Raw genomic sequence first — 13,892 nt, forward strand, 5'->3', positions numbered from 1 at the left:
ATGAATCTTCATAATTTAAAAATGAACTGTAAACCTTATTATTCATGAAAGCGAAAATACTAAATCAGAAAATTTGTCACTTTTCAGTTCGTATATCGTAAACATATTAAACTCGTTAATGTATGAACAGAAATTCTCATCAGTAATATATATTTCTGCTTTCTCCTATTGAAAGAGAAATTCACTAGGACTAATATGATATCTTTTTGAACCGATAACTGTATTCCATTTCCCCAAACGACTATGAGTTTTCCACATTTGTAACAAATTTTTATTCCACAGAAATTGATAGTGAATTGTTCTTATAATATGAAAAAGCCTCCCTTATCTCACTAATCATATAACAAAGAGGCAAAAACAAAATATATTTGTTATGCAAACTTCACATCCAGTGCTGATCGGGATGACCAACAAGCAGAACAGATTTGGGAGATAGTACGAGATATGTGGAAAAAGTTGAAAAGGAATGAAAACTGTATATAATGTAACTTCAACTTACATTAACATTAAATGAAAATAAGCAGGATCAACTTCGTAGTACACTGATGATGTTAAAAAGTAGTTTTCTCCCAACTCTTAGTCACACACGATTCCATACCGTTTGACGTTAATCTCAATTTATTCGTTTATTATTGTTATAATATGTGTAAGCCTAAAAGCCACGCTTATCTAATATAACATTTTAAGTTTTAAAATTCAGTACATAACGACATTACCATGGCAGCTGATGATCTGAGTAGTCCAACAAAATCCAATCTAGAGCAGTATTTCTTGACAGTTAGATGTGAGTCATATACACGGACTGAGAAAGAATATTTGTTTTACCTTTTTTTGGAAAAATACAACCCGTGGACTCAGCTATCAAGGCACGTCTTTTCCGAATACTATAAACTACAGAAGTACTAGACCAATATCCATTTTCCATACTGCAAGCACCACCCGAGTTACTTTTGTGTAAAAAGGGGTTTACCTTCTTGTGCTTGGTTTTTACAAAATAAACGTCAAATAAAATCAAATTTGGAGGCTTCTTAAAACTATTGATAGCTGTACTGAACTGATACATATAATCAATGGAAGGTTAGGTATTCTATCGAGTTGGCTATTTTTCTTTCTATAATAAAGTATTTAAAGCCATTTGACTTCTGTTTCTTAGTTATGTGTATGTTTTTCAGTTAATAGAATTCAAATTTAATATTCGGGCAATGAAAGGAAATGATTGAGAATACAGTTGGTTAGCAAACAATATATAAGCATAAAAAGCAATTATGTTATATATTTGATACATAATATATTTAATGAAGAAGAAAATTTAATATTCGAGTTTCACCTCGAAACGCAGCTTAACATACCGATCCCATTTTATTGAGGAAATTGCTCGCCCAACTTTGATAATCATGAGATTGTGAATGAATTAATTCACGACCACTTAATATAATATATAATTGCTTATCGTTATTTTTGAACAGATCTTTTTAAATATAATTAAGACACAATTAGTGAACTATATAAAATAGATTGAAATCACATTTTGTAAAAGTACATATTATTTTAGAATATATATGGATAAATGGTAGACTTAGGGTAAAAATGTATGAGTTTATACAACTATCACTAGTAGTCGTTCTAATTGGGTATAGCAAAAAGTTACGTTACAGTATATTACATTAAATATATTAATTAATTGATATTATATTTACGATAAATCGGTGATTTGTAGAGATTGAAGAGAAAAACAATTAAATTTTAATACATTGAAAAACTGAAATGTTTTTGTTGATTTTTCATTGTATGCAGGTCTGAAAAATATCTCGTACTATAATCACTATTAAGCAAATTACGATAGTAATAATATATTTCATTGATCTGCTGACAAGATAATATAACATTCAGTCTGGGATACATATTTTCATCAAAAATACCTACAAAATCCAAAGGTCGCGCGATATCATCTTCATATAATCATTTCATAAAATAAAACTCGATTGAACGTCATGAAACTAACATGCTATAACACTTTTTTAAACGATTCTGCTCGTTCTATTTTCCCAACAGTTTATTCTGAGAATTTTCGCCATAGCAAGGCTTAGAAATAATCCTTGGGTCGCGTATCCCTGCATTACAGACAGTTTCATTCATGTATTCACCCTCTATAGGTTTATTTCGCAAATTGTTACTGTCATATGGCATCTCTGGCAATTTGTCATTTTTGTGAAACTATAGATCGAGGTCTAGCTCTTTCCTTCCATGATGATGTGAATAAAAAAAATGATAATGGACAAAAGAAAGTTTAAGAGGAGTTCTGAAAGTTCATAAATTTGATTTACCTTCCGTCAGAACTGAATTCTGTTTTCGAAGATATGAGAAATTGTGCCGAGGCATGAGTAAATTTGTATGAAGCTTTGATTTATACTTCTAGAAGTCTTGGAAACTGTAACTTTTCTATGAGAAGTACGCTAGTTTTTAAATGAATTGTACGTATATGAAGTTTATTATACATATATAGTTAGTTTCATTAATGATAAGAATTAATTTAGATTAAAGGAAACTACATCAAACCTCAACTCATTTTCCATCTCGTATATAACTCAATAAAGTGAGGAAATTATTTAAGTGGCATTACTTTGATACTCATGATGTACTAAGCATGTTTTCTAAAAGCGCTTTTCAATTTTAATATGTACTCTAAAACTGGAAGCACATTTTCATTTGCGAAATAAATGACATTCTGTGATGCTAATGTAATAATCTATTCTAATATCTAAATGATTAATATACAGGTATCAGCAGTGAAAGAAGAAGATTCATAGATATTCCGTGATGGGCATCAGACGGTTCAATGATAGTCGAACTTCGGTATATATAGAGCCGATATATCAAATTATTATGTTTGATAGACGAGCAGTATTGTAGGAATTCAAATTGTTCTATGTGAACCAATACTAGTGACCGCCATCAACTTTTACGTGAAGGATCTATTAGTGTTATAAAGAAGTCCATGAAAATATACAATATACAATACAATGGTCTTAGTGACTTATCCACAAAAAAAATCCTAAAAAAGATCCTTAATATCCTGTATTTGAACTTCAAATAATTCAAGCTTTCAAACCTGCTTTCTACACTAGATGTTGATTATTGTTGATCAACAGGAAGAGATAGAGTTGATACATAATTTATGGATGAGTCCTGAGGCATGGATTCTTTCACCTCAATGGGTGTATTAAACAACTTTGAGCTTTGTAGTCAAAAAACACACGCACAAAAAACCTTTTCATTCTTCTTCTTCTTTTAATGCTTATCCATCAATGGATGTTCGGGACCACCTTTTCATTCACAAGGTAACATATTCACAAGCAACGGTTTTTCAAGATGTGGTTTGTCCTCCCTTTTTCTAAGGTGGAAAAAAGTCTAAACCGCATGATGGTGCACTTGGAAATACCTACCCTTGACGAATCTGTTAATGATTAATAATCCAATACCCCCAGTATTAGATTATTTATCGATAAACTTTTTGAAATTAACATTTTCTGGTCGCTAGGTCAGTTTCTGAATTTAATGATGCATGATGCATGATGCAAGATGAACGTTTTTCAAAGAAACTAATAAAAAATAAGAGCAATTCAAATGAGGGAATACAATTGAATATTAATTAATAACAATCAGTTACGCTACGTAGTTATGAGAACCAAAAGACATCATGATTGCGTTCAAAACGACATCATGTCATGAGTATAATTCACAAGAATTTCTCTATTCATTTCCACTAATTTTTTTTCTGAAAAAAAAACTGATAGTGATAGATAAACTTTGATTCCATCGAGCTTATTAATTGATTCTATACGGAAATGCATGCATAACTTCAGTAAATTTTGAGTCGAAAAATATTCATTCAGATAATGAAGGTAAATTATCGTGCACACTTCCACAATAAGATACTTAATTTCGCAAATAGACGTTGACATATAAAATGTATTTCTGAAAAATTCGAAAACAAATATAAGGATGTAAATATTTTTTTTAAATGGTGTAGCGGAATGTACTTTTTGTATTCGTATCTTAATGAACTCACAATTACAATCAGAGCATCGTCGCCATGTACTTTCTATTCTATGTTAAAAAGTATACCTACTAATAATGAAATCAATATAGAGAACTATCCAAAAATACGTGTGTTCTCTGAATGTCAATTAGAGAAACATGTAGCTAATAAGGAAAACATTTTTACGCCAGAATTTCATGAAGGAAGCTCATGAGAAATATCTGGCGACAAAGTAGTAGATCTCAAAATAATTCAATCATTTTTATAATCTAGTCAGGGACATAATTTACTTTAGGTTACTATAATAATGAGCATTACAGGTCCTTGTAGTACAGAACTAGTCGACAAATAACAGATTTAGAAATTTAGAAGATCATTGGTTTATTGTTATGGTCATGTTATGAATACAAAACAAAAATAGTTTAAGAATTCACTGTTATTATTCACAGTAAAATTTCATACAATACAATAGTTGAAACATATTCTCTTCATACCTTAGACGAAAGTGCGCTTTCGTCCCTAATAGCAAGGACGAGAGTTTAAGATTTACTCCTTGTGAGAAGAACACGCGCGCATTACACTAGAAGTGGCTCAAATTTCCGCCCTTGTGTTGTAATAAACTATTAAATCTTCATCCTTCCAAAAATATCTAAAAAAAAAATCACTCTCCAAGAATTGTTGTAGTCAAATAAAAAAAAATGGGGGTGGGATTTTATTTGACTCTAGATCAGCACTATGTGCTATAAAAGAAACTCATCTCGAAAGAATGAAATGTCCTATTTTATGTGACATCAAAACTATATTATTAAATTTGAGTATGACAATCATTTGGGTTAAAGGACATGATAATGAAACAGCTGATCGATTAGCCAAAGATTCAGTACTAAATGGAGTTTTTTGTTACGTATATACAGGAAAAGATGCGATCAATTCAATAAAAGATAAAATGTACGTATCCTGGCATAAACACTGAGATACTGCCTCACGATCCTCAAATAACACCTATTTTCAAATTTATCCTTCTTTACCCTCACCCCGCAATTATATTTTCAAATATACAACTTCGAAAATTGACTCAGCAATTATACTTAGAATGAAGACTGGTCATGGGAGATATCCCGCCCATCTTGCCAGGCTGGGTATTATATAATCATGAGTCTGTACCTGCGATGATAATTTTTGTGCTCAATCACATTTTTTTCGTATGCAGCAATCACATTCATAAGATAAACAATTTGTTGCAGTTAGATAACCGAAAAACCTCAGATCTTTTAGTACATTTTATCAAGGATATTAAAATTAATACCTAAGTAGTATCATTGGAAAATTCTGTGGCTGATGGACTCAAGCCATTTTCTTTCACATACACCCACTCACCAAGAATTGACTAATATTGCTAAAGTTTTGTAACAATTCTGTAATTTATATACAGGGTTTTGTTTTCACTACTTTATTGAAAGAGAATATAATTGGAGCGGAAGTAACTGCACTGAAATGCCATGGTGGTTGGTGATCAACTGTGGCTAAGGGATATGTTCTTGATTCCGAAAAGAATTAGAAAGATTCTGCATTTGGAATATACAATTCTATAAAACTTACAATAGTATATCCACAATATACACGTCACAAACAGAAAAGTAACACTAATTTTGCATAATTCAGTTCCACATATTTCGTTTGCTCAAACTTCACAGTTTATTGTGTTAATAAACAAAATTATTTATTGCGACTAAAATTTATATAGGATACTTGTAACAAACAAAATTTGCGAAGTACTGTTACTGATTTTTCGTCGTGGATGAAGTATTAGACACAATTTGCGGTAATGGTTATAGCTCTAACATGGTGCATTTTAGCGATCGTCTGTACTACAATACTGCTTGTTGAATAATATACTATTATGATAAAGTACATGAAAGGTCATGTTCTACAGTCAAACTGATTGTATCTATGAGTATCGGTTCAATTTAATCTGTGTAACTACACGGTCTCCCTAAATCTAAGTCTACGTAACGGATATGGAGACGCCCCTGCGCTTTGGCATGTATATCGTTGTTTTGTTAGCCACAGTGCTTCTTCCGGAAGTGCCGCCATTTTATCAGATCCTGCGGCCAGGTGATAATGACTGTAATGACTACCCAAAACGACTTTGGGGCTTTATTATGTGTTCTCTGCCATTTTCCAGCCACTTTTCACTTGTGCTACATCAATTTATGACCATAGAGGCCCTTATCTGCGAAATGCTAAAAGTTTACTCGCTGTTTTTGACGTAACAAGTGTGTTTCGGGTCTCGGAGATTGTTATCGGGGTTAAATTTTTGTTGGAAAAAGCTTTTTGTGAGGTTATGAGACGATAACAAATTCTGTAACATCCTATAACTGCTATAAAAATTCGTGCATTAAAAAGTTCTGCATATTCCATTAGGGTTTTTTCTCACCTGTTGTTTACATTAGATATTTAATGGGGAAGTTTATTTGTATGAAGTTTATAATACGGTTTTAAATACGGTGATTTGGATTTTGAATTGAATATCATGTAATCAGTTATATCTTTACGGGAGATGTGAATGTGAATGATTACAATTTAGTGCTAAACTACATAGCTGAATACTTTTTTCTTGTACACTTTTGACATGTTTTTGATATGATATTTAAAAGTTAGAAAGGATACAAGTATCTTAATAGCTAACAAACACATTATTTTCAATATTTTTGAAACTTAGAATGAAATTGTGAGTTATAATTGAAGAATTATTTATGTAAACAAGTCAATGGCGACACTTTGGCCAAATTTGTGACAGTATTGGTGGATGATTTTGTCGATGATGAAGGGGTAATGATTATTGCATTATTAGTTTTGCTGTACTCGATTGGCTACGTTGATTTTATTTTGGAATGATTCTCATCAAAATAGCTTTCGACCACTGTAGTGGATTTCCATAAACTGTTACGCTTAAGTGAAGTGATCTAATTACCTGCATCAGTATTCGGTGTATAAATTGGGATCTGGAAGATTCAAGTGAGCATCAATTCCTTTTTCTATATTTCCAAATTTGTTTATTCCTACGTTTTATTAGATGTATTTTCCGCTTACGTAATTAATAAAAAAATATATAAAATTTTGTTGGTGAAGATTTATATACTTCTTGGAAATTTCATAATATTTTCAGTGAATTTTCATGTTGTTTTGGTTTTTGTATTTTTAATTGTTACTAATAGAGTTGTAAAATCATCTACACCACCAACTTGTGCAGATTATGGCTTCTGCAAGCTGTCATAATACCTACCTATGAAAATTAATTTCTATTTTTATTATATTCACGTTCACATTACATTGAAAACTAGGAATTTAATCACTTTGGAAATCATCTCATTTGTAGAGAACGTTTCAGCTTTTTTGGGTCAAATTCTTCAGATTTTTTCAAATTATGGTTGGAAATTTAGGATTTTTGGATATATCCACATTATGCTTGATAGATGGGATAGAATTTTAAAAGTGAATAATGTATCCATAGACTTGGGGGCTTGAATTTTTTAGGAAACTCATCAAATTAACAACTGCCAGGTTTTCTGAAAAGCTACCAGCCGTGTTTTTATCCTATGAGTTCTTAAATTGACAAGAAAATTTTTCGTATGCGTTTGCTAATTTTAGTGGAAAAAATCATTTGCGACTCTTGTGACTGGTCTATAGGTAATTTTTTCATTATTGGACATTTTTGGAGATTTGTCTTTAAAAACAGCAATTGAATTCAAATCTGTTAACATTTGCTACAATTTTCCAAGATTTATAAATTTCAGATACGTCAGGTGGTTATGACAATATTTGATGTTGTCTAAATGTTAACCAAAGCTGCATTTCTTTTGGTTATGAACTATAAACCTTATTGAACAATCTGTATTTTCATGAATATCATTAAAGTGGTATTAATAGATTTTTCAATAATTCAATAAAATATAGGGGTAGAAAAGAGAAATAATATTTCTATATTTTATGTTATTATGTGTCAGATCAATAAAACAGTTGCCGCTTAAATCGGTTTGGAAATACTGAAAAAATTTGTCGATAGGTTGTTAACGAAATAAAAAATATAAATGATTCATCCCAAAGAATTAAATTGCATTCAAATAAGGTATCTTTCAGTTTTTTAACGGCAAACTATTTACTTAAATAAAACATTGAAACTTTGGAAGCCACGCAATTAATTCTAAATTTTTATATAAACTTACTACCCGTCTTCAGAATAATCCAAAATGATGGTTGACTGATAGCTCTCTTTCAACTACATTTCTAACAATACCATATATTTGACCTTTTCTAGCATATTTTCACAAATCTTTTAAAGATTGGTAGTGGTAGTGAATTCAAAGTATCAAAAACAATCAATTACTTTTATGAGAAAATATGAATGGATATTACATCCAATGTTCCCTAGAATGATAAAGAAGGATTATATTCGATAAAAATAATTATTGGACATAATTTCCAGTTTCTACCTCTAAAAAATATATCAAACTGCAGAATTTCTAAAAATTACTAACGATCTTGATATCCTTAATGGTTCGAAACTGCTGACCGGTCCTGACGGAATTGAGTCTCATCAGAGCGCTGGTATGTCATGTTTGGAGATAGAATTTTCCAATTTCTCATTCATACTGAAGATTGGAAAATTACCACGGGATACAGTGCTTTTGATAATCCAACCAGAGATTCTCAATTCGACTCTTAAAGAAGTGGAAAGTGTTGAAGTTTTGTATAAGAAAGTCGCAATTTAAATTCAAAAATCACTCAAAACAAAAAATTATAAAAATGATATTTTTTCATTTTGCTCCAGTATCCCTTACGAGACTTCTAAAAAATGCTTATGCTTATTTTGGCAGTACTTTTCCTTTGTAATAATAGAAAAGGTCATAAACTTGGAAAACAAGTATAATTTTTGTTCCTTGAATGACGTAAGTACTTTAAGAAAGTTTTTTGTAAAATTCAACCTTTAATAATACTAAATTTGGACGTAAACTTCGTGACATTTGGTATTGATTTCAAACACATAGTTAATAATATTTATATATAAAATATATAATATGATGACAAACATTAATTGAAGTTTTTGGTTTTCTATGATAATTTAATCTTTGGTGTTCGGTTACTCTGTTCTTCATAATGGTGGGCTTAATGCAGAATTTTCACAGAATTCCATGATTTGTACAAATTTTAATAGGATTTTCTCAAATTTTCATGGTATTCTAGTGAATATGATTTGGATTTTTATATTATTTCTTCAATCCCATTATATAACTTGGTAAGCAATAGATCATCATCATCAATACCGATCTTGAAAACAGGAGTGGGGTGGAAGCAATCTAATTAAGTTTAATGCAGCAAATACCCAGGATTTGGTCCTGTCTCTACTAACTAATCCTCTACAAGGCCCAGATTCGTCTATATTTAGAGTACTCGCACTTTTGGAGCCCGGCTCCCAAGCACATCCTTAGGACGCTCGACTCAATACGGAAGAGAGCAATTTGTCTGACCAGAAACTTGTACAGCTTAGAGAATTGAAGAAAGGGCCCTAACCTGACTATTAACGTTACTACCTCACCTAGCACTATTTTAAGACCTACTTAACATGCAGACGGAGATTATGAACCCCGAATTCACCTGCAGATGCCCAGAATTGCAAACTTGTGGAATTAGCTACCAAAACACATCTTTCTCAAACACTACAATCTACAGTTCAAATACAATATCCACACGATAGCACCACCCGAACTACTTGAGTGTAAAACTTCTGTATACTTTTTAAATTGAAAAAATTAGAAGGTATATCAATGCACCAATTCGAGATATATTTGCCAACAGTTAAAGCACAGGAGATGTTTTTATCGGAAAAATATCTCTTGGTAACGAAATAATTTTAAGAATTTTTAAAGGAAAAAAAGACATTGTAAAATTACGAAACCGAAATTGATTTTATTAAATGTTATTTCGAGCAAAATTACTCATGGAAATATGTTGAATTAAAAAGGACGAAGGTAAAAGTGAAAGTTATAGATCAAGGACTGTGTTTTTTAGTTTCGGCTAGTATCACCCAAGCGCTGCCAACATAAAGTTTAATAGTGAAGGTACTCCGTACATGTTGTTATACGAGTGTTACTTGAGTAGTTTACAGATACTTGGAACATTTATGTTGGTGAAAAAAATCAACTCGTTTTGACTTTTTGTGACAAGGCACCATCTCGAGCCCTTCGCTATAGGATGAAATTCGTGAGGGTCTTTCGAAATCGGCTGGTATGCCACATCGACGCTGTGATATACCACGAGATTTATTGTTGTTATAATGGGCTCTAAATTTCGGGTTTATTCCTGCTCAACATAAGACCAATTTTTATCGTTATTTGAGTTTTGTTAATCGAGTATGCCTTTTCTTGTCTGTATGAATTTTTTGACTATTTCTATACAATTTTTACAACGCTAAATACTTCTCAAATTACAAATACCCTGAGAACATTTCTCTTGCTTCCTTCCTCTCTTATTCTCGTTTCCTTCCTTTAAAATGCAGCGTTCACCATTTAAAACATCGCCGTTGTCTCCATTTCGTCTCGCACTTCCTCTTAAACCGGCAGTGATGTTCTCAATTAAGTGTACACGCGACTTCTTTCTTTCTGTCTATTTTTATCCCCTTACAATTATTCACTCGACATTAGTAAATGAGGCTTTAAATCCAAAAACATCTGCTCTCGAGTCTCAGACTATTAGACAGCAATGTGAAGGTTGCCAAATAGATTAGAGGTCATTAGGGAAAAAAGAACTGATTGATAAACTGGAAAAATATAATAAAGAAGCAATGGTAAGCGTTTCTCAAATGTAAATGTATATATTAAACCTTTTTCAAATTTTTATTTATTAGACATTTTGAATACGTTCTTGGTTCTAGACCTATTATGAAAAACTAAACATATTACGATAGAAATTATTTTAAACATTTCGCTCTCACCAAAATGATGATTAAAAAACTTTGGTTGACTTAACTAGACGTTAATTACGACTCTACGTTGCCGTATTAATTTTTGTTCTGTAATCAATTTGTAGCCGGAATACTCAAAAAAATACGTAAAGCAATAACATAATAACATCTGTCTTTCCTGAAGCATCTGTGAGTAAATGTAAATGAATACATTCATTTCCTAATGTCGCTACTAACCCGCGAAGATTCTTGTCTTTTCATATGCACTTCAACGCTATGCCAATTGTACACTCGGATTATTTAAAATAGGATACTAAACATTTATGCATAAATTTTTTTGTCCAAAAAAAGGTATTCTCTCATTTACCTGGCTGAATTTGTATAGATATTTTACGACGAGTATCATAATGATAATAATCTTGGACTACAGATAGTGTTTTAGCTTTTTCTTCATGTTCAGAAAACTATCTGTCTCTCATGTCCCGAAGGAATAGATCCAAAGAACTATAGATCTTCACAACGGCTGATAAATAAGCTTGAATTCTTGTAGCCTCTTACTAGCAGCATTGAATCGATCTAAAATTACATTCCAAACAAAGACTAGAAATGTTGTTTCTAAATGCTGCATCAATTATTGCTAAAGACCTGTTGACATGGTGCAAGAAATTGCATGCAATCAAATACAGGGTAAAAATTTTGCGTAGTTGAATATTGCACGTCCTTGATATTATGCAAAACTCTTTCCAATGCATTATGGATGCTACTAACAAAAATTCTATCGGTAAAATCAAACAAATTCATAACGTCAATTTTTGTTCAATATTTTGTGGCCGGTTTGAAAATGAGAATAACAAAAATAAGTAGGTAATGAAAAGCATAAATGGTCAGTGAACCGCTGTCAATAATTATATCTGCTGCTGTCTTACTTTTGGATCCTGATGGTCAAGTTAGTTGTTAAACCAAAAGTAAATAGATTTGTTACTAGAATTGCAGCTTGCACGCAATAAAAATGACACCAAACCGATAATGTTGCAAGTGTGAGATCTTGCATTGCAAGTTGTCTTGCATCATATTAAGCGGCCTTGAGGCGCAAAAGGCATCATTTCTAGCAGACCAACGAGTTTGAGAAGCACTCTTAACTTTTAAATTTGTAAGCTGACTCAAAATTTCCCAACACTGTACAAATTTTGCATTAAATTCACTTTTATGAGTAGTAGAGTGACCGAAAAGTGAATAATGCATAATCAAAGAAAACCAAAAACTTCAATTAATACTTGGTATCATCTGAAAAGTATCTTTAAAAGCTTCAAGGAGGAAAAACTATTCGAGAGTTTGGAAACAAGTAAAAAAATAAGTAACGTCAAATATTCTGGATCGTTATGGTCGTTTTCAACTAAGGTCCCCAGACCTAAGTGGCGTTACTCCGTTTGGGAGTTTGTTAAAAGCATTTTCTAGTTACAGAGATGTGAGTTTGAAATATATTTTCACTTTAGTCGCTTTGATTTTTCACATTAGAATTCTGTTATAAATTACAAAAATGTATGATACGAAAACAAGTTTATTGCATATTTGACCAGAATTTTAGAATAGCAGATTTAAACAACAGAAGTCCTTATGACCTATAAGAATTTAAATGTTTTATTGATAAATCGTCTCGATTTTAAGTTTCTTTCAATCGAGAACTGATATTTAAAAATATCAAAAATTAAGACGTTTTGACTTATTTTGTTCTTAATCGAAATATAATTCAACATTCACATTTTGCATAATTATATTAATAATATCTAATAAAAACGACCAGAATAATTTAGGTTAAATTTATAATTATATTTCATGAATTTCAATGCAACTATGATAATTTAATTGGAGGTTGCTACTTATTTTTGAGATATAATATCTAAGGATAAGAGAATTATTCTGTTTAATTAAAAATTTTTTGATCCCATGGGTTGTTCTCACATCATCACGTTCCCATGGGTACATATTGATGTATTTCGATTTTGACGTTTCAAATATAATATTTCAAAATGTTTCGATTTGTTTATAGAATAATATAGAATCAAATATACTAAAAAATACCGTTCGAATTAAAAAATTGTATGATAGAATGTATCAATTAGATGAAAATCGGACAGCAGAAGAATTGGCGTTGATTTTTGAGGATTCGATCCAATAAATCTACTGCGTTTAGTCGATTGGCCAAAAGTGGTGCACAAGAGCAAATGCGTATAAAAATTATGGGTCTTAACAACGCCAACCCAATAAAACCCCACTTGAATATTTCCGAAAAAAATATAATCATATTATTAACACCATGCGTATTTGAAATACATCTCAATTAGTTATATAAACTAACCCATCTGGATCTTAACTTTTCTAATTGTTGTTTTGTTAAATGCACCTTTAAGTGAATTGTTTTAGGTCTGTATTTTCTCTATTATCAAAATCCTTTGATTATTACAACTTATAATGAATATTTCGATATTCACGTTGTCTTGATTAATATAATCATGTAAAATTTCAATGATATTCAATAATTTGATAAAAATCGAAATACACAAAGTGTCAAGATTTTTATCTGTTTAAAAACAAAGTTCTTATCAAATTTAAGACAATATATCAACAAAAATATATAAAAAAGGTCTTAGAAGGATAAAATCGAAGAATTTTGATACATATTTGTTAGTAAAAGTTTTGGAGTAAATTTGTTTCTTACTATAATTTCTTCAAATTCGGAATATGGTAAGTAACATAAAAAATCACCACATAGTTGAAATATTCTTAATAGAGGAGTCACAAATAACCATTTGAATAGGAACTCCCAAATCCCTCAAAGCTCACTTTCTTTTCAGAACTCATAACACCAACAAACAACAATATGAAGAGTAGTGT

This window comes from Diorhabda carinulata, chromosome 3, assembly GCF_026250575.1.
Source record: "Diorhabda carinulata isolate Delta chromosome 3, icDioCari1.1, whole genome shotgun sequence".
In the NCBI taxonomy this organism is placed as follows: Eukaryota; Metazoa; Arthropoda; class Insecta; order Coleoptera; family Chrysomelidae; genus Diorhabda; species Diorhabda carinulata.